The 20,283-nt window shown below is 44.8% G+C and overlaps 1 protein-coding gene across 1 annotated transcript in view; it reads right to left on the bottom strand.

Moving 5' to 3' along the window:
* LOC144980684 (uncharacterized) overlaps positions 1-20,283 on the bottom strand; it is a 66,401-nt gene that overhangs the window by 45,033 nt on the left and 1,085 nt on the right. The window lies entirely within an intron of this gene.

The following is a 20,283-nucleotide window of genomic DNA, read 5'->3' as shown; positions in this document are numbered from 1 at the left end:
ATAAACGTTCATGGTTACACATAGTTTTGTGTGTTGGTCCGTTATACTTCCGGATGGCAATGTTATGAGCTTCTTAGCCAAGCGCTTATTATCTATAGATGTTATCGTTTCTATGTGAGTTGTCCTCACTATAGAAGTCATCGTGTGAGACACAATCAAGGGACATAATCTATGACAAAGTCATTATCCCCAACAATGTCAGGTTTGAGTGTCCAGTCAAGGAACTTCATGATGGGAGACCACGCGACAGAACACGATGTTTAAGGACTCTTATAGTTCTCTACCTATTACAGTCAATGACAGACGAAAACATGAAATTACCAATTAATGACTGGAAGCCAGACCGTAGCCATCGTAACCTTATAGCCTGACAGTAACCGTAGTCTCGTTAACTTATAGCCTGACAGTAACCGTAGTCTCGTTAACTTATAGCCTGACACTAACCGTAGTCTCGTTAACTTATAGCCTGACACTAACCGTAGTCTCGTTAACTTATAGCCTGACACTAACCGTAGCCATCGTTAACTCATAGCCTGACACTAGAACCGTAGCCATCGTTTACTTATAGCCTGACACTAACCGTAGCCATCGTTACCTTATAGCCTGACAGTAACCGTAGCCATCGTTAACGTATAGCCTGACAGTAACCGTAGTCATCGTTAACGTATAGCCTGACAGTAACCGTAGTCATCGTTAACTTATAGCCTGACACTAACCGTAGCCATCGTTAACTTATAGCCTGATACTAACCGTAAAGATCGTTACCTTATAGCCTGATACTACCGTAGCCATCGTTAACTTATAGCCTGACACTACCGTAGCCATCGTTAACTTATAGCCTGACACAGACCGTAGCCATCGTTAACTTATAGCCTGACACTACCGTAGCCATCGTTAACTTATAGCCTGACACTACCGTAACCATCGTTAACTTATAGCCTGACACTAACCGTAGCCATCGTTAACTTATAGCCTGACACTAGAACCGTAGCCATCGTTAATTTATAGCCTGACACTACCGTAACCATCGTTAACTTATAGCCTGACACTGACCGTAGCCATCGTTAACTTATAGCCTGACACTACCGTAGCCATCGTTAACTTATAGCCTGACACTACCGTAACCATCGTTAACTTATAGCCTGACACTAACCGTAGCCATCGTTAACTTATAGCCTGACACTAGAACCGTAGCCATCGTTAATTTATAGCCTGACACAAACCACAAAATGAGGTCTAAAGGCAAGTCTTTGGCCACAAAAGAAAACAAATCGTGAGTTGTTTCCTTGAGCTCTACAAGCGACAACTCAATAGACGGTGCAAAAACCTGAAACATTTCGTCAAACTATAGATAGAATGCGCTTGGCCAAGGAGTTCACAACATTGCCATCCGGAAGTATAACGGACCAACACACAAACTCTGTGTAACCATGAACTTTTATAGTCTGGTTAATACAGTTTAGTGAGAACAACTGACAAACGCGGATGGCAAAAACCATAACAAAGGCCTGAGTGACGTCATCTGCATACTATCTATAGTCTGTGTAGCTCCGTGGCTCTGTAGTACGGTCTTTGTTTCCTACCCGAAAGGTACCGAGTTCAATCACCCGCTGCTGCGCTGTGTGGCATTGAGCCAGTCACCTCTCCCTAGCTCACTTTGCGGCGCTGCTCTGCGGCTGACGCCTGGGTTATTCCAGTCTTCCCTTGGAATAGACCCTAAAGACAAATTTCCCCTTGGGGATGAATAAAGGGAACTTTATTTATTTTTTTTTCTAGTGTCAGGCTATAAAAAATAACGATGGCTACGCTGGGAACCAGCAAAAGTCTTGATAAATTACTCACAACAGGGACATGTTTTTCTACTACCTGCTAATAAAAACGATAGCCAGTTACTAGCGTTTGGGCGTCCATATAGGTAGTATGAAGTTGACGTCACTCGGGTCTTTGTTATTGTTTTTTGCCATCCGCGTTTTTGAGTAATTCTCACTAAACTGTATTAACCGGTTTATAAACGTTTAAGGTACTACATAGTTTTTATGTTGGTCCGTTATACTTCCGGATGGCAATGTTGTGAACTTCTTAGCAAAGTGCATACAATCGTGGCCTTCGTAAAGTTATGGCCTGACACTGACCAAAAAATGACGTCAAAATGCCAGTCTTTTGCCACAAAAGAAAGCAAATCGTGAGTTGTATTCAATAGTTCAACCAATATAATAACTTGTTTCCATGAGCTCTACTAACGACAACTCACTAGGCGGTGCAAAAACCAAATAATGACGTCAAAATGCCAGTCTTTTTGGGTTTCAGTGTCAGGCTATAACTTAACGATGGCTACGGTCTGACACTGACCAAAAAATGACGTCAAAAGACAAGTCCTTGGTCACAAAAGAAAACAAATCGTGAGTTGTATTCAACAGGTCACTCACTTGACGGTTAAAAAAAACCGTCAAAACTATAAGTCTTTGTGGCTTCTCGTGTCAGACTTTAAATAGTATTTGCTTGTCTAAGAAGATCACAATATTGCCCACCGGAAGTATAACGGACCAACATACAAAACATTGAACGTTTATATTCTGGTTTATACAATTTAGTTAGAATTATTCATAAACGCGGATGGAAAATAAAAAAATAACAAAGCCCCGAATGACGTCAACTTCATTCTATCTATAAAAGTCAATGATGGCTACGCTGGGAGCCAGCACGTGTCTTAATAAATTACTCACAATACCGATAATTCCTTCTTCTACCTGCTAATGATAAAATAGCTGGGTGTATTTAGCATATGGGCGTCCTTATAAAAGTACATATTTTTCTATAAATTGTCATTGTTTTTGTGAGTTTTTTATGTCCTGCATGAGTTCAAAGGTCAAAGACAATACACAATATTTATCTGGCCAGAAAGGTCTATTGTGCGGCTATGTGGTCTAATGGTATGACACTCGCTTTTGGATCAGAAGGTCCTGGGTTTGAGCCTCGATCGGTGCATAGTTGAGACATTGAAAAGGCTCTTTACTCACATTATCTCACCGGACTCAGTTGTAAAATGAATACTTGCCCGTCAACAGCGTTGTCTCTGTCGGAAAAAAATTGTAATATCGCCTAATAGGCGTCATGTCGTTCTGCATGTTACGTGTTGCCGTCTGTCAAGGACCACTTGTAAAGCGCTTTGAGTAAGTTTAGTGGATATTGCGCTATATAACAGTATAGTAACTTAGTAACTGGTTCTAAACTATCGAAACAATGGCGGGCGCCCTTTTGAAATACTTCTCCCACATAAAAGTGAATCCAGAGGAGAAAAATATTACAAATCTGATCATATTTTGATTTTTACACATGGCATGTGAAAATCCAGGATTCAATAGTCTGATGTCACGTCGCCCAGCATCAGCGAGCAGCGTGGTTCTAAACAAAGAAAATCGGTACTTTTTATTCTTCATGCTGGCTAGAACCTTTTCACATGTCGTTTGATCAGAATGTATAAAAGTCAAAACATGATCATATTTATAAATGTTTTTCTCCTCTGGATACACTTTTATACTCGTCGAGGAAGAATTTCAAAAGAGCGTCCGCCATTGTTCCGATAGTTTAGAGCCAGTTACTAAGTTACCATGCGTCATTACGAGGGAAGTGACGTCATGACTGTTAAAGAGTATTAAGGGCTTAACGATTCTACAAGTGTATCGAATGCACAAATCACATAAGATATTGAAGGAGCTTGACGTCACACAACACTTTATTACTGTTGTTATCCAGCCATTTGTATGAGTAGTGCTCATTTAATTGTACAGATAGTTCGAGGTTGGCGTCACTCGGGTCTTTGTTATTGCTTTTTGCCATCCACGTTTATGAGTAATTCTCAGTAAACGGTATCAACCTGACTATAGATAGAATGCGCTTGGCCAAGAGTTCACAACATTGCCATCGAAGTATACGGACACACACAAACTCTGTGTAACATGAACTTTTATAGTCTTGTAATCAGTTTAGTGAGAAACTCACAAACGCGGATGGCAAACAATAACAAAGCCTGAGTGACGTCATTGCATATATCTATAGTAGTATACGCTTGGCTAAGAAGCTCATAACATTGCCATCCGGAAGTATAACGGACCAACACACAAAACTGTGTGTATCCATGAACGTTTATAGTCGGGTTAATACAGTTCAGTGAGCATTACTCATAAACGCGGATGGCAAAAAAAAAACAATAACAAAGACTTGAGTGACGTCATGTCGAACTATCTATAAACGATCATGGTAACACAAGGGTTTTGTATGTTGGTCCGTCATACTTCCGGGTGGCAATGGTGTGAGCTTCTTAGCCAAGCACATGTTATCTATTAATCAGACAGTGAAGGTTTGAGGGGTTTTGAACTAAGTGTAACTTTGAACGTCAAAAGAGATAGAATTCATGAGAGAATATGAACACAATTGGATTCACTAGTCTGATGTCACGTCGCCCAGCAACGGCGAGCAGCGTGGTTCTTAACAAAGAAAATCGGTACTTTTTATTCTTCATGCTGGCTTCTTAGCCAAGCACATACTATCTAAGAAGTTCACAACATTGCCATCCGTAAGTGTAACTGACCAACACACAAAACTATGTGTAACCATGATTGTTTATAGTCTGGTTAATACAATTTAGTGAGAATTACTCATATACGCGGATGACAAAAAACAATAACAAAGTCCTGAGTGACGTCAACCTCGAACTCTCTATAGCCTGACACTGACCAAAAATGACGTCAAAATAACAGTCTTTGGCCACAAAAGAAAACAAATTGTGAGTTGTATTCACTAGGTCAACCAATGGAATCAGCAAAAGCAAGAAAAAAAATATGAGTGACGTCACCTTCATTCTATCTATAGTCTCGATAATACAGTTTAGTGAGAATTACTCATAAACACGGATGGCGGAGAGGAACAACAAAGACGTTCACTTCATTCCATCTATAAACGTGATGAAAATACCTCCAGACATCAACACAAAATGATGTTCTGTCCTCAGTCTTGAAAACATCCTTGTGATAAGAAAGTGTAACGATGATGACGTCACGGCGATTCGTCACCAAAACCATGTGACTTTCATCGTCATTTTGAATTCAGTTGACCCTTCCTGCATTGTGGTCTAGAGATATGGCGCTCGTCTTCTGACCTGTCGTCCAAAGTTCGACCAGAAATTGTAATGTTAATTGGCTTCAACAGTCATGACGTCACTACCACGTAATGACGCATGGTAACTTAGTAACTGGCTCAAAACTATCGGAACAATGGCGGGCGCCTTTTTGAAATATTTTTCCGACGAGCATAAAAGTGTATCTAGAAGAGAAAAACATTATAAATATGATCATGTTTTGACTTTTATACATTCTGATCACATGGCATATGAAAAGTTGTAGCCACCATGAAGAATAAAAAGTACCAATTTTCTTTGTTTTGAACTACGCTGCTCGCGTTGCTGGGCGACGTGACATCAGACTATTGAATCCTATTGATATCAACACAAGAAACTAAGGGGCTGCTTCCGTATGTGGGTTTTAATATCAGGTCGAAAAATGTAGCATTTGAGGTCTTGTGATATGTGTTTAAGTAAAATACTTCTCACAATTTCATCCCACCATATTAATTGTTCGAATACACAAAACTATATATATAGATCGATCGAACTTGACGTCACTCGGGTCTTTGTTATTGTTGGTTGCCATCCACGTTTATGAGTAATTTTCAGTAAACTGTATCATCCAGACAATAAAAGTTCAAGGTTACACAGACCTTTGTGTGTTGGTCCTTTATACTTCCAGATGTCAATGTTGTGAGCTTCTTAGCCAAGCGGATGTAAACTTAAAAGATTTTGGCCTGTTTTAGAGAGTGGAATGAGAAGTACTCACCCAACTGAAGATTGAAAGCTGCTAAAACAGGGGCCAATTTTGAGTTCTATTTTTAGAAATAAATACAATGGGCTCGGGGATGTCAAAGGTCGTGACCTGGCCTGACCTGGATCGTAGCTGTCGTAAAGTTATGGCTTGACACTGAGCGTGGCCTTCGTAAAGTTATGGCCTGACACTGAGCGTGGCCTTCGTAAAGTTATGGCCTGACACTGAGCGTGGCCTTCGTAAAGTTATGGCCTGACACTGACCAAAAAATGACGTCAAAATGCCAGTCTTTGGCCACAAAAGAAAACAAATCGTGAGTTGTATTCAATAGTTCAACCAATGGGATCACTTGTTTCCTTGAACACTACTAACGACAACTCACTAGGCGGTGCAAAAACCAAATAATGAAGTCAAAATGCCAGTCTTTTTGGGTCTCAGTGTCGGGCCGTAGCCATCGTTGTTATAGCCTGATACTGAAATCCAAAAGGACAGGCATTTGACGTCATTATTTGGTTTTTGCACCGTCTAGTGAGTTGTCGTTAGTAGAGATCATGGAAACAAGTTATTTCATTGGCTGAACTATTGAATACAACTCACGATTTGTTTTCTTTTGTGGTAAAAGACTGGCATTTTGACGTCATTTTTTGGTCAGTGTCAGGCCATATCTTTACGAAGGCCACGGTCAGGCTATGACACGATGGCTACGCACTGAGACCCAAAAGGACTGGTCTTTTGACGTCATTATTTGGTTTTTGCACCGCCTAGCGAGTTGTCGTTAGTTGTGCTCATGGAAGCAAGTTATTTCATTGGTTGAACTATTGAATACAACTCACGATCGTAAACTTTTAGCCTGACACTGACCAAAAATGACGTCATAAGACAAGTCTTTGGCCACAAAATAAAACAAATCGTGAGTTGTATTCAATAGGTCAACCAATTGATGTTTCCTTGAGCTCTACTAACGACAACTCACCAAAAGCTACACAAACCTAAAAAATGACGTCAAACTATAAGTCTAAGAGGGTTCTAGTGTCAGGTTATAGATAGTTCGAAGTTTACGTCACTCAGGTCTTTGTTATTGTTTTTTGCCATCCGCGTTTATAAGTAATTTTCACTGTATTAACCTAACTAACATTTAGGTCATATCAGCGCCAGTAAAAAGGAAGAAAATGTGATAGTGAAAAGATTCTAGATATACAATTAAAATGACTTGAGGAAAAAAGTAACATAAAGAGGAGTGGTTCAAATATTGATCAGATGTGGATTCCAAGAGCACACAAACAATATACTTAGTTTGAGATCACCTAAATGTCTCACGCATCCACCAGTACAAGATCCCACTAAGAGGAATACATTCAAAACAACAATACATAACAGAGAGATGATTGACAAGGAAAAAATATATCTCCCAAAACAATAACTATGCATTTGACTGTTTTCCTCCCAGCCAAGAACTACGGCTGGGGCCAGGGCAAAATCAAGTAATCTCATTCCAAGACAAAGACAGAAAGCAAATTTGAAAACAGATATAGGGGGAAAGAAGACACAGTAAGTACCTCCCTGCCCGCTATGGGAGGTCAGGAACCCCACCCAGAGTAAGTGCCAGACTATGAGTTAGTGAAGGTTACAGTTCGAATCCTGTCGTGAATCGCACAAAGTTTAGCCCCTGGAAGAGGCTCCTTGTGTGATCGTGAGTGCTTTACCATCGTGACCGCCAAAGTGCTGAGTGACGTCAGAAATCCAAACAAGCTTTCCGTCAGAACATGGTGGAGTTTTGGTTTTTGTGACAACATCGTCTCGCTGGGTGGAGATCGGTCAATTCGGAAATGTAGGAGTTTATGAATATTGCTGTGTCTAAGTATTATGTGTGTGTGTGTGTGTATGTTTGCGTGTGTGTGTATGTGTGCGAGTGTGTGTATACAGGCATGTGCGTGTGTGTGTGTGTAATAAATTGGCGTGACTTGAAAATCCAAGAAGTCTCATTTATCCAATTAATCATGGATGAAAATGCCTGGTCATCCCAGCTGGACACGGTCAGACCACCGGAACAAATCACTGTCGACAATACTCTGTCCTTGGGACAGCTCTGTGACGGAGACGCCTGTTTGGTGGGATGAGCTTAAATTTTGTTTTCACCATTTTTTAGAATAGAAGGAACAACCTTGACGTCACTCAGCTGTTCGTTATTGTTTCTTGACAGTCATTTTAGTGATTAGTTCTCACTAAATTACATCAATCAGATTATAGCTAGAATGAAGTTGACGTCACTCAAGTCTTTGTTATTGTTTATTGCCATCCACGTATATGAGTAATTCTCATTAAACTGTATTAACCAGACTATAAAAGTTCAAGGTTACACATAGTTTTATGTGATGATCCGTTATACATCCGGGTGGCAATGTTAGCCAACCGCATACTATCCATAGCCGTTAAAAGTTACTCGTTGTTGTGTGCGTCGGTACGTTATTTCCTCCTTAGGCGGATGTTGTGAGTATTTTACCTACACGAATAGCATCAATACCAAAACAATAGATGACGATGACGTCACTCAGGTTTTTGTTATTGTTTTTGCCATCCGCGGTTATGAGTAATTCTCACTAAACTGTATTAACCAGACTATAAACGTTCATGGTTTTATGTGTTGGTCCGTTATACTTCCGGATGGCAATGTTGTGAGCTATAGATAGTTCGAAGTTGACGTCAATCAGATCTTTGTTATTGTTTTTTGCCATCCGCTTTTATGAGTAATTCTTACCAACCTGTATTAACCAGACAATAAAAGATCATGGTTACACACACTTTTGTGTGTTGGTCCGTTGTACTTCCGGATGGCAATGTTGTAAACGGACCAACACACAAAACTCTGTGTAACCATGAACGTTTATAGTCTGGTTAATACAGCTTAGTGGGAATGACTTTTAAACGCGGATGGCAAAAAGACCCAAAGACTCGAGTGACGTCATCTTCGTTCTATCTATAGATAGTTCGTAGATGACGTCACTCAGGTCTTTGTTATTGTTTTTTGCCATCCGCGTTTATGAGTAATGCTCACCGAACTATATTAACCCGACTATAAACGTTCATGGATACACACAGTTTTTTGTGTTGGTCCGTTATACTTCCGGATGGCAATGTTGTGAAATCCTTGGCAAAGCGCATTCTATCTATAGTATGAGCCGTCAGTTCTTCAATCAACATACAATGTATACACTTTTGAAAATTACGTCAGTTATCGTAAATTTTATTAAGTTTTAAGTTTATTAAGTTGTTATATTTTTTACTCGAAAGTTAAAAATAAAGTATATTTTGGCGCTGAAATCAACCACTGGCCGTGACCCGAAGAGAATTAAACAGCCCACAGATCCTGAGCATCACTCGCAATGGGAGCGATCTCATCTATTTTCATGTTTTCGTCCAACACAGTCAACAATCACATGATTCGTTGCTGTCCAATGATTGGATGATTCTTAACAAATGTAAACATTCTGTTTTGTTTATAAAAACTGTACACATACTCATGTGTCATTCTGAACAAAATGACCAATCGTGATTCTAGAATTTTCAAAAGCTGTAAATACGTTTCATTATGTGGGTCATTTTGAGCACACTTTGCAATGTGACCTATGACCTCGAGCACATGGAAAGGTAATATAGATCATGCCCATTTTAACACAGATGATTGAAAAAAATTGCATCGTGTCGTCAGGTTTTGCGATCGAATTCCTTTGTCAGTGTGTCAAAGGATTGTGAGAACTACTCACTAACTGGACATAACTGGACTATTTGTGTGTTTGACATTACTAAGGGTATCTCAGGCCTTTTCATACAGGAAATAAATAGTCAAGGGCTTAAAACGGGGTAAATGGCAGGAAAGATTCTGATTGGTTAATGCTTAGTACGGGCAAACCATCAATTGTATGAATTTACAATTCAATATAATTAACCCCAATTTAAGCAAGAGGTTTGCGTGTGAATAACACTCACAAATCACACAGCTTATTAAGCTGTAAGATAAGCCACGGCACTGATATAGAAAGTATGCGCTTGGCTAAGAAGCTCACAACATTGTCATCCGGAAGTATTACGGACCAACACACAAAACTATTTGTAACCTTAAACGTTTATATTCTGGTTAATACAGTTTAGTGAGAATTGCTCATAAACGCGGATGGCAAAAACCAATAACAAGGACCCGAGTGACGCCAACTTCATTCTATCTATCGGTACTGGTCTGGTAAATGTGGATAAATAGATAATACATAAATACTATTCAGTAAATCGCAAATCTAGAAACCAAAGGAAATTCAATCTCAAAATAGAACCCACCATCTCAAAATGGTCGAATGGTTGAGATAGGAGAAATAGAATTCATAGTTCTTACTGTGACACTTGTGTAAAATGTAAATGCTTTAATATTAAACCTGAGCCTTTATATAACTCGATATCCACTCGACCTGCTCAAGGCGCCTCATCAAGGGTCCAAGGCCAACACCAACACATAACATTAAGAACGAGACATGACGCCTGTGAGGCGATATTACTTTTTTTTTCTCCGGACAGAGACAACGCTGTTAACGGCCAAGTACTCATTTTACACTAGAGAATGGTGAGAGTTAAATGAATAAAGAGCCTTTTCCAAGGACTCGACTGTGCGCCACTCTAAGAGAGGCTCAAACCCAGGCCCCTCCGATCCGAATGCCAGTGTCATACCACAAGACCTCATCATAGCCACACTAGTAAAAGCAGTCGATATCGTCGCTCATAATGATTAGAAAAACCTAAAATCTTGTATTTCTTATCATTTTAACGTTTCTAAAATTATTATTGACATAATCCGGTTTGTCCCGACATAATAACGTTTTGAGGCGATGAGTCACAGCGTAGATTTGATTTCGGGTCAGTTAGGGGTCACAGGATTGCGATATGATAGAGTTCGTTTCCTTATATCAAAATAGATTTTATCTTTTTTCCAACCAGGTCATCGCGATATCAGTCGTAACATGACCTCTGCTGGCCTGTTTGTGGACCAAAGTTTTTGGAGATATTCTGAAGTTGATGAAAACGAAGCTTTCCCTTTCCTGAGGATTGTTTGTTTGTTTATTTTTAAGGGTTTTACGGCGCTTGCGGTCATATCAGCGCCGGTAAAAAGGAAGAACATGGGATAGTAAAAAGTTCTAGAATTACAATTAAAGCACCCAAGAAAAGGTAAGACAAAGAGGAATTGGTTCAAATAGGAAACAGATGTAGATTCCAAGAGCTCACTGTCAAAGTACTTAGTTTGAGATCACCTAGAAGTCTCACCCAGAACCCAGAAACCAGTATAAGATCCCACTAAGACGAATACACTCAAATGTTTACAAATCATGTGTTAAATTTTTTTTTAAAAACTCAATAATAATACATAACAGAGAGATGATTTACAAGGAAAAAAATATAATCTCCCAAAGCTATAACCATGCATTTGACTGTTTCCTTCCCAGCCAAAGACTCTGGCCAGGGACCATGGGAGGTTGCACCAGTGGAGAGTAATCCCAGAACTGTGTGAGGTGGACACCAGGGGGAGTAAACCAGAGATGAGAGGAGCAGGGCGCCAGTGGGGATTGACCTGGGGACTAAGGAATGTGGGTACCAGATTGGAGTGAACCCAGAACTATGTGAGGTGGGTACCAGTGGGGAGTGAACCCAGAACAATGTGAGGTGGTTACCAGTGGGGAGTGAACCAGAGACTATGTGAGGTGGTTACTAGTGGGGAGTGAACACAGAACTATGTCAGGTGGTTACTAGTGGGGAGTGAACTCAGAACTATGTGAGGTGGTTACTAGTGGGGAGTGAACCATAGACTATGTGAGGTGGTTACCAGTGGGGAGTGAACCCAGAACTATGTGAGGTGGGTACCAGTGGGGAGTGAACCCAGAACAATGTGAGGTGGTTACCAGTGGGGAGTGAACCCAGAACTATGTGAGGTGGTTACTAGTGGGGAGTGAACCCAGAACTATGTGAGGTGGTTACTAGTGGGGAGTGAACCAGAGACTATGTGAGGTGGTTACTAGTGGGGAGTGAACCCAGAACTATGTGAGGTGGGTACCAGTGGGGAGTAAACCAGAGACTATGTCAGGTGGTTACCAGTGGGGAGTAAACCCAGAACAATGTGAGGTGGTTACTAGTGGGGAGTGAACCCAGAACTATGTGAGGTGGTTACTGGTGGGGAGTGAACCCAGAACTATGTGAGGTGGTTACTAGTGGGGAGTGAACCAGAGACTATGTGAGGTGGTTACTAGTGGGGAGTGAACACAGAACGATGTCAGGTGGTACCAGTGGGGAGTGAACACAGATCTATGTGAGGTGGTTACTCGTGGGGAGTGAACCCAGAACTATGTCAGATGGTTACTAGTGGGAATGAACCAGAGACTATGTGAGGTGGTTACTAGTGGGGAGTGAACCCAGAACTATGTGAGGTGGTTACTAGTGGGAATGAACCAGAGACTATGTGAGGTGGTTACTAGTGGAGAGTGAACCCAGAACTATGTGAGGTGGTTACTAGTGGGAATGAACCAGAGACTATGTGAGGTGGTTACTAGTGGGGAGTGAACCCAGAACTATGTGAGGTGGTTACTGGTGGGGAGTGAACCAGAGACTATGTGAGGTGGTTACTAGTAGGGAGTGAACACAGAACTATGTGAGGTGGGTACCAGTAGGGAGTGAACCAGAGACTATGTGAGGTGGTTACTAGTAGGGAGTGAACCCAGAACTATGTCAGGTGGTTACTAGTGGGGAGTGAACCCAGAACTATGTGAGGTGGTTACTAGTGGGGAGTGAACCCAGAACTATGTGAGGTGGGTACCAGTGGGGAGTGAACCCAGAACTATGTGAGGTGGTAACTAGTGGGGAGTGAACCATAGACTATGTAAGGTGGTTACTAGTGGGGAGTGAACCAGAGACTATGTGAGGTGGTTACTAGTGGGGAGTGAACCAGAGACTATGTGAGGTGGTTACTAGTGGGGAGTGAACCAGAGACTATGTGAGGTGGGTAGCAGTGGGGAGTGAACCCAGAACTATGTGAGGTGGTTACCAGTGGGGAGTGAACCCAGAACTATGTGAGGTGGTTACTAGTAAGGAGTAAACCAAGACTATGTGAGGTGGTTACTAGTGGGGAGTGAACACAGAACTATGTGAGGTGGTTACCAGTGGGGAGTGAACACAGAACTATGTGAGGTGGTTACTAGTGGGGAGTGAACCCAGAACTATGTGAGGTGGTTACTAGTGGGGAGTGAACCCAGAACTATGTGAGGTGGTTACTGGTGGGGAGTGAACCAGAGACTATGTCAGATGGTTACCAGTGGGGAGTGAACCCAGAACTATGTGAGGTGGTTACTGGTGGGGAGTGAGCCAGAGACTATGTCAGATGGTTACCAGTCGGGAGTGAACACAGAACGATGTGAGGTGGTTACTAGTGGGGAGTGAACTCAGAACTATGTGAGGTGGTTACTAGTGGGGAGTGAACACAGAACTATGTGAGGTGGTTACTAGTGGGGAGTGAACCAGAGACTATGTGAGGTGGTTACTAGTGGGAATGAACCAGAACTATGTGAGGTGGTTACAGTGGGGAGTGAACCCAGAACTATGTGAGGTGGTTACTAGTGGGGAGTGAACCAAGACTATGTGAGGTGGTACAGTGGGGAGTGAACACAGAACTATGTGAGGTGGTTACCAGTGGGGAGTGAACCAGAACTATGTGAGGTGGTTACTAGTGGGGATGTGAACCAGAACTATGTGAGGTGGTTACTAGTGGGGAGTGAACCCAGAACTATGTGAGGTGGTTACTAGGTGGGGAGTGAACCAGAACTATGTGAGGTGGTTACTAGTGGGGAGTGAACCCAGAACTATGTGAGGTGGTTACTAGTGGGGAGTGAACCAGAGACTATGTAGGTGGTTACTAGTGGGGAGTGAACCAGAACTATGTGAGGTGGTTACTAGTGGGGAGTGAACCAGAACTATGTGAGGTGGTTACTAGTGGGGAGTGAACCAGAGACTATGTGAGGTGGTTACTAGTGGGGAGTGAACCAGAACTATGTGAGGTGGTTACAGTGGGGAGTGAACCAGAACATGTAGGTGGTTACTAGTGGGGAGTGAACCAGAACTATGTGAGGTGGTTACTAGTGGGGAGTGAACACAGAACTATGTGAGGTGGTTACTAGTGGGGAGTGAACCAGAGACTATGTAGGTGGTTACTAGTGGGGAGTGAACCAGAACTATGTGAGGTGGTTACTAGTGGGGAGTGAACCAGAACTATGTGAGGTGGTTACTAGTGGGGAGTGAACCAGAACTATGTGAGGTGGTTACTAGTGGGGAGTGAACCCAGAACTATGTGAGGTGGTTACTGGTGGGGAGTGAACCAGAGACTATGTCAGGTGGTTACTAGTGGGGAGTGAACCAGAGACTATGTGAGGTGGTTACTAGTGGGGAGTGAACACAGAACATGTGAGGTGGTTACTAGTGGGGAGTGAACACAGAACTATGTGAGGTGGTTACTAGTGGGGAGTGAACACAGAACTATGTGAGGTGGTTACTAGTGGGGAGTGAACCAGAGACTATGTCAGGTGGTTACTAGTGGGGAGTGAACCAGAACTATGTGAGGTGGTTACTAGTGGGGAGTGAACCCAGAACTATGTGAGGTGGTTACTAGTGGGGAGTGAACCCAGAACTATGTGAGGTGGGTACTAGTGGGGAGTGTACCCAGAACTATGTGAGGTGGTTACTAGTGGGGAGTGAACCAGAACTATGTGAGGTGGTTACTAGTAGGGAGTGAACACAGAACTATGTGAGGTGGTTACTAGTGGGAGTGAACCAGAACTATGTGAGGTGGTTACTAGTGGGGAGTGAACCAGAGACTATGTGAGGTGGTTACTAGTGGGGAGTGAACCAGAACTATGTGAGGTGGTTACTAGTGGGGCGATGTGTGTGATGAACCCAGAACTATGTGAGGTGGTACAGTGGGGAGTGAACAAGAACTATGTGAGGTGGTTACTAGTGGGGAGTGAACCAGAACTATGTGAGGTGGTTACTAGTGGGGAGTGAACCAGAGACTATGTCAGGTGGTTACCAGTGGGGAGTGAACCAGAACATGTGAGGTGGTTACTAGTGGGGAGTGAACCAGAATATGTGAGGTGGTTACAGTGGGAGTGAACACAGAACATGTGAGGTGGTTACTAGTGGGAGTGAACCAGAACTATGTGAGGTGGTTACTAGTGGGGAGTGAACACAGAACTATGTGAGTGGTTACTAGTGGGGAGTGAACCAGAACTATGTGAGGTGGTTACTAGTGGGGAGTGAACCAGAGACTATGTGAGGTGGTTACTAGTGGGGAGTGAACCCAGAACTATGTGAGGTGGTAACTAGTGGGGAGTGAACCAGAACATGTGAGGTGGTTACTAGTGGGGAGTGAACCCAGAACTATGTGAGGTGGGTACCAGTGGGGAGTGAACCCAGAACTATGTGAGGTGGTTACTAGTGGGGAGTGAACCCAGAACTATGTGAGGTGGTTACTAGTGGGAGTGAACCAGAACTATGTGAGGTGGTTACTAGTAGGGAGTGAACACAGAACTATGTGAGGTGGGTACCAGTAGGGAGTGAACCAGAGACTATGTGAGGTGGTTACTAGTGGGGAGTGAACCAGAACTATGTGAGGTGGTTACTAGTGGGGAGTGAACCAGAACTATGTGAGGTGGTTACTAGTGGGGAGTGAACCAGAACTATGTGAGGTGGTTACTAGTGGGGAGTGAACCCAGAACTATGTGAGGTGGTTACTAGTGGGGAGTGAACCAGAGACTATGTCAGGTGGTTACTAGTGGGGAGTGAACCCAGAACTATGTGAGGTGGTTACTAGTGGGGAGTGAACCAGAACTATGTGAGGTGGGTACTAGTGGGGAGTGTACCCAGAACTATGTGAGGTGGTTACTAGTGGGGAGTGAACCAGAACTATGTGAGGTGGTTACTATGGGGAGTGAACACAGAACAATGTAGGTGGTTACTGGGTGGGAGTGAACCCAGAACTATGTGAGGTGGTTACTAGTGGGGAGTGAACCAGAATGTGAGGTGGTACTAGTGGGGAGTGAACCAGACTATGTGAGGTGGTTACTAGTGGGGAGTGAACCAGAACTATGTGAGTGGTTACTAGTGGGGAGTGAACCAGAACTATGTGAGGTGGTTACAGTGGGGAGTGAACCAGAACAATGTGAGGTGGTTACTAGTGGGGTGACAGACTATGTGGTGGTTACTAGTGGGATGAACCAGAGACTATGTCAGGTGGTTACTAGTGGGAGGTGAACCAGAGACTATGGTACGGTGGTTCGGTAAGGGGATGTCGGTAACGGAGAGTGGCGGTGTCGTAAGGGGATGGCTGGATGGTCGGTAAGGGGGGTGACGAAGTGGTGGTAATGGATGACAGAGATAGGTCGGTGGTCGTAATGGGGATGGACGACATGTGGTGGTTAAGGGGATGAGTCGGTGTGTGGGGGACGAGGGTTAGGTGACAGTATGTAAGGGGAGTGACGACATGGTCGGTAAGGGGATGCGTCGGTGGTCGGTAAGGGGAATGTCGGTGGTCGGTAGGGGATGCCGGATAGTGAGGTGGTTCAGTGGGAGTGAAAGGGGATGTGTGGTGGTAAGGGGATGGTACGCTGTGAGGTGGTTAAGTGGGGATGGTGCGAATGTGGTGGTTAAGTGGGATGACGTCGGTGGTGTAAGGGGATGTGCGGTCAGTGGAGTGGTGTACGTGGGTAAGGATGGGTGGTCGGTAAGGATGTCGGTGGTCAGTGGGGGAACGAACTTGGGAATGGTCGTAAGTCGTGGAGTGACGGACTAGGGGATGGTTCGGTGGTCGCGTAAAGGAGGTGGTCGGTGGTCGGTAAGGATGGAGGTGGTCGTAAGGGGATGGTCGTAAGTCGCGTAAGGAGGTGGTGTCGTAAGGGGATGGTCGGTGGTCGGTAAGGGATGGTGGTGCGTAAGTGGTCGGTTAAGGGGATGGTACGTAGTAAGAGTGGTGGTCTAGGTGGGCGTAAGGGGATGTGGGTGGTAAGGGTGTCGGGTAAGGGATGGTCGGTGGTCGGTAAGGGAGGCGGATGTAGGGTGGTTCGTGGGTCAGGTAAGGGTATGGTCCGGTTGGTCGGTAAGGGATGGTCGGTGGTCGGTAAGGGGATGTCGGGTGTGGTGCGGTAAGGTGGGTGGTCGAGTGGTCGTAAGGGGATGGTCGGTGGTCGGTAAGGGGATGTGGTCGGTAAGGGATGGTCGGTGGTCGGTAAGGGGGATGGTGTGTGTCGGTAAGGGGTGTCGTGGTGTAAGGGGATGGTCGGTGATCGGTAAGGGGGTGGTGAAGGGATGGTCGGTGGTCGGTAAGGGGTGGTCGGTTCGGTAAGGGGATGGTCGGTGGTCGGTAAGGGGTGGTCGGTGGTCGGTAAGGGGATGGTCGGTGGTCGGTAAGGGGTGGTCGGTGGTCGGTAAGGGATGGTCGGTGGTCGGTAAGGGGATGGTCGGTGGTCGGTAAGGATGGTCGGTGGTCGGTAAGGGGGTGGTCGGTGGTCGGTAAGGGATGGTCGGTGGTCGTAAGGGGATGGTCGGTGGTCGGTAAGGGGAGTCGGTGTCGGTAAGGGGATGGTCGGTGGTCGGTAAGGGGATGGTCGGTGGTCGGTAAGGGGATGGTCGGTGGTCGGTAAGGGGATGGTCGGTGGTCGGTAAGGGGATGGTCGGTAAGGGGATGGTCGGTGGTCGGTAAGGGGATGGTCGGTGGTCGGTAAGGGGATGGTCGGTGGTCGGTAAGGGATGGTCGGTGGTCGGTAAGGGATGGTCGGTAAGGTGGTCGGTGGTCGGTAAGGGGATGGTCGGTAAGGGGATGGTCGGTGGTCGGTAAGGGGATGGTCGGTGGTCGGTAAGGGGATGGGTCGGTGGTCGGTAAGGGGATGGTCGGTGGTCGGTAGATGGTCGTGGTCGGTAAGGGGATGGTCGGTGTCGGTAAGGGGATGGTCGGTGGTCGGTAAGGGGTGGTCGGTGGTCGGTAAGGGGATGGTCGGTGGTCAGTAAGGGGATGGTCGGTGGTCGGTAAGGGGGTGGTCGGTGGTCGGTAAGGGGTGGTCGGTAAGGGGATGGTCGGTGGTCGGTAAGGGGGTGGTCGGTGGTCGGTAAGGGGATGGTCGGTAAGGGGTGGTCGGTAAGGGATGGTCGGTGGTCGGTAAGGGGATGGTCGGTGGTCGGTAAGGGGTGGTCGGTGGTCGGTAAGGGGATGGTCGGTGGTCGGTAAGGGGTGGTCGGTGGTCGGTAAGGGGGTGGTCGGTGGTCGGTAAGGGGATGGTCGGTGGTCGGTAAGGGGTGGTCGGTGGTCGGTAAGGGGATGGTCGGTGGTCGGTAAAGGGTGGTCGGTAAGGGGTGGTCGGTAAGGGGATGGTCGGTGGTCGGTAAGGGGATGGTCGGTAAGGGGTGGTCGGTAAGGGATGGTCGGTGGTCGGTAAGGGGATGGTCGGTGATCGGTAAGGGGATGGTCGGTAAGGGATGGTCGGTAAGGGGATGGTCGGTAAGGGGATGGTCGGTAAGGGGATGGTCGGTAAGGGGTGGTCGGTGGTCGGTAAGGGGTGGTCGGTGGTCGGTAAGGGGATGGTCGGTGGTCGGTAAGGGGATGATCGGTGGTCGGTAAGGGATGGTCGGTGGTCGGTAAGGGATGGTCGGTGGTCGGTAAGGGGATGGTCGGTGGTCGGTAAGGGATGGTCGGTGGTCGGTAAGGGGATGGTCGTGGTCGGTAAGGGGATGGTCGGTAAGGGGATGGTCGGTAAGGGGATGGTCGGTAAGGGGATGGTCGGTGGTCGGTAAGGGGATGGTCGGTGGTCGGTAAGGGGATGGTCCAAAAATGTAGTTGGAAGGATGTTGGTATAAGCCACAAGTACTTCGCCCTGTCGATAGCACCACAAACGTTGTGTCCACCTCCGAATCATTTGTCTTAATTGAAAATAGATTTTGAACCATATTGATGCATCAAAAGCAGAGGAGGTCGGTATACGATACTTATATGTCGGTTTGGGGCAGAATTTTCTTCGATAGGTCGGTATGGGATAAATACCTGGCAGAGAGAACTTGATGTCAATTCAATTTTATAAGAAACTTTTAGATTGTACAAGCTGGCAAACTGGTCTCTCGTGAGCTTCCTCTAGTACAAATGACGTCATTAATTTGCAACATTGGTTTTATTTTCGTCGTAGGAGAGTATTTGTTGTTGTTGACGTTCGTCATAAGCCTTAGGGTGATGGTAAGGCGTTGAGTGACTCAATACTCCTTGTAACCAAAATAACTATTCTACTTTATGATTCAATATGTGCTATGTGGTCTTGGGGCATGACATTCGCTTTCAGATCGGAGTTCCTGGGTTTGAGCCTCGTTCGGCGCAAAGTTGAGTCCTTGGAAATGACTTTTTACTCCCATTCTTTCACCGTACTCCGGTGTAAAATGAGTATTAATAATAGCAATGAAATTTATTTATATTGCGCCCACTCCTCTATACTATAAAGCTATAGGCGGATAAGTAGTACTAGTACTAGTACCTGGCCGTTAACAGCGCTGTCTTTGTCGGAAAATGAATGTAATTTCGCCTTACAGGCGTCATGTCGCATTAAACATGTTACGCGCTGCTGTACGTCAGGGACCCTTTGTAAAGCGGTTTGAGCACGTTAAGTGGATATTGGGCTATATAAAAGCTCACATTTTTTGTTGTTGTTTATTTTCAATTTACCCCATTCATTGATTGTTCATTGTCGGGAGGACTGGCGATACACTGTCACTAGGACTTGCGTTTTGGCGTCTTTTTGAAATTATTGCACCGCCGAGTCATTGGACGTTATTGGTTCTCTATGAAATATGTGGTCCCAAGGGTTGAACTATTGAGTACAACTCACGATTACCTTTTATATTTATTGCGTGGTTTAGGCCTTGTATTTGTATGTAATGTCTTGGTTAGTGCGTAGCCATTGTTAACTGAATGTCTGACACTGGCCAAAAAATGACGTCAAAATGCCAGTCTTTTGCCACAAAAGAAAATAAATCGTGAGTTGTATTCAATAGTTTAACCAATGGGAACACTTGTTTCCTTGAGCTCTACTAACGACAACTCACTAGGCGGGCCAGAATCCTAAAAATGACGTCAACAATGGGTCTTAGTGGGTTTTAATATCAGGTAAGTTAACGATGGCAACGCGAGGACCCATTAGGACTTATCCTTTGACGCCATTTTTAAAAGTTCGTACAGCGTCACGTGAGTTGTCGTTAGTAGATCTTAAAGAAATAACTGATCCCATGGGTTGAACTGTTGAATACAACTCACGATTTGTTATTCTTTTGTGGCCAACGACTTGTCTTTTGACGTAATTTTATGGATATT

This window comes from Berghia stephanieae, chromosome 10, assembly GCF_034508935.2.
Source record: "Berghia stephanieae isolate SIO BIC M18660-M18661 chromosome 10, UCSD_Bste_1.3, whole genome shotgun sequence".
Classification (NCBI taxonomy): Eukaryota; Metazoa; Mollusca; class Gastropoda; order Nudibranchia; family Aeolidiidae; genus Berghia; species Berghia stephanieae.
The sequence above is the reverse complement of the archived record's forward strand: the minus strand, read 5'-3'. Positions and strand labels throughout refer to the sequence as shown.